General features: G+C 42.9%; 1 protein-coding gene across 1 annotated transcript in view; it reads right to left on the bottom strand.

Annotated features, from left to right (window-relative positions):
- The window catches only part of LOC101854956 (4-coumarate--CoA ligase 4), a gene marked incomplete in the record, with an annotated part of 32,130 nt that overhangs the window by 7,948 nt on the left and 22,161 nt on the right, over positions 1 to 2,021 (bottom strand).

The raw sequence follows: 2,021 nt of genomic DNA on the forward strand, positions 1-2,021 counted from the left end.
AGAGAGAGACGGGAGGGGGGGGGAGTACGAGGGACGTGATCTAATAACTCCATTCTCCTACAGAACGGAAAAAAGAAGAGAAGTTTCGTCTAGCCGCGCTACCACAACACATGACCAAAGTTATGCAACCGTGCGACTTTACAAAAATGCTTCAGAACTTCTCTTCGTTTTTATTCCTCATTGCAGCCGTGTGCCGTAGCTTACGATCAACTCATGACCTACTTCACACGATCTTATGCTCTTCATCTTCTTTGCATTGGTGGGGCGGGGTTCTTAGTTTTTGTGTCAGGGGGAGAGGCGGGGGAAAGGGAAAAACCCTTCGGCTGGATCCAGTCTCAAAGATCCTCACAAAAACTGAGCTTTAAAGCTCAACACTACGTTAGTTTGCATCATGCTCGGATGAGAAGGGGATGGTCCTGGTTTGAATTCCTAGTACGATATTTTTAGGCTCATATTTGCTAACGGTCTTGATTGCTAGATCTAATAGACTTCCTGTGTGCCCCTATCAGCATCAGAGACGTTAACAGCTTTTAAAATCTGCACAGCACCAATTTGTGTCACAAAGCAGTAGAATCAAGCGCTATAGTCAACTTTTGGGAACACTGAGTTATTGGATTAATCGTAAAGTCGTTTCAGCCTCTTTGCTTTTGAATACAAAAAACAAAAGAAACAAAAACCCACTAAAAATACATGTCGGTCTTCAATAGAAGACAAGGTATTTCCGATTGAAGAAGGTTGGGGTTGCCTCTAGTCAGAAATAAAGTTAGTGAGACAACTATGGTTGAAATACACGCAATGTTTTCCTTGTCCTAATGTGAAAAAAGCAGGACAAAGGCTACCTTAAAGAATGATGCCCCAAGAGACTGAGTGGTATGGCAACTTTTCCTGAGGTTTTACTGAAAAGCACTGACCGAAAGCACATACATTGTAGAGTTACAGTTTCCAAGGACTCTCAATCTTTGAAAGTCACCAAACTTTGGTGGCCATTTTCCCATTAAGTTTACCTCCGGCTCCAGGCGTCCCTACCCGCTTCAATCGCAAATTAATATCCTTTATTCTAGTCAAGACATATGGGTATTAAATCTATTTCCATTCATCAAAAGTAAGACAAACAAGCTTTAAGTAAGATGACAGCACAAACCCCATGTGCTCAAACACTGACGAGTTCCTGATTCCACCTCTTCGTGACACACAATATCATACACATAACACATTTTCTTAAAAACTTTTTAAAGGTGCCTCTACCAAACATTCAGTCAGCCTGCGTTGACAATGACAGGTACTGTTACGTAGTCGAAGGTCGAAGGTGCCCAGAACTATTTACTGCAATCTATTTTTGTCACACACGCCGGTCGTCGTGTTTAGTGTTGAGATCAGTCAATTTTGAAAGTTGTGCATTATACGGGGTGCCCACTACGGCAGGGTCAGGCCGATCGCCCGACTCGGTCGCCTGGAACTAAAAACAAACACGTTTGTTTTTGAAGCGACCGAGTCTGGCGCTCGGCCATACTTAGTGGGCACCCCGTACAACACAACTCAAGCCCACTCGCATAACCATTTAGTGGTGGAAAGTATTCTTTAAGCTTATCAAAAACAAACACACTGAATGTCGTCACTTGGGGCCCAGTGTCATATCTCGGCATACCTTTATTAAATGTCCGGGACTGGGACAGAATGGAGAATGAAAGTTATGTCCTTTGCCTTTAGGTTAGCTTGAGGGAATTGGTGTAGACACCAAATAAAGAAATAAGCTAACAGCAAGATTGATCCCACACATCGTTCCCAGCAATTTGGTCGTCATCATCATCATCATCATCATCACTATCATCATCATCCATACTACTCTCCTGTTTCCGTTATTGCTTTTTGTTTGTTTGTTTGTCTGTTTTTCATTTTTCTTTATGTTGATGCATCTTCTACGCAACTTACATAATATTATATTCGGCACCAAATAGAGATACTGGCCGCGCGCGCGCGCACACACACACACACACACACACACACACACACACACACACACA

The sequence above is a fragment of the Aplysia californica genome, unplaced genomic scaffold (assembly GCF_000002075.1).
Source record: "Aplysia californica isolate F4 #8 unplaced genomic scaffold, AplCal3.0 scaffold00274, whole genome shotgun sequence".
NCBI lineage: Eukaryota > Metazoa > Mollusca > Gastropoda > Aplysiida > Aplysiidae > Aplysia > Aplysia californica.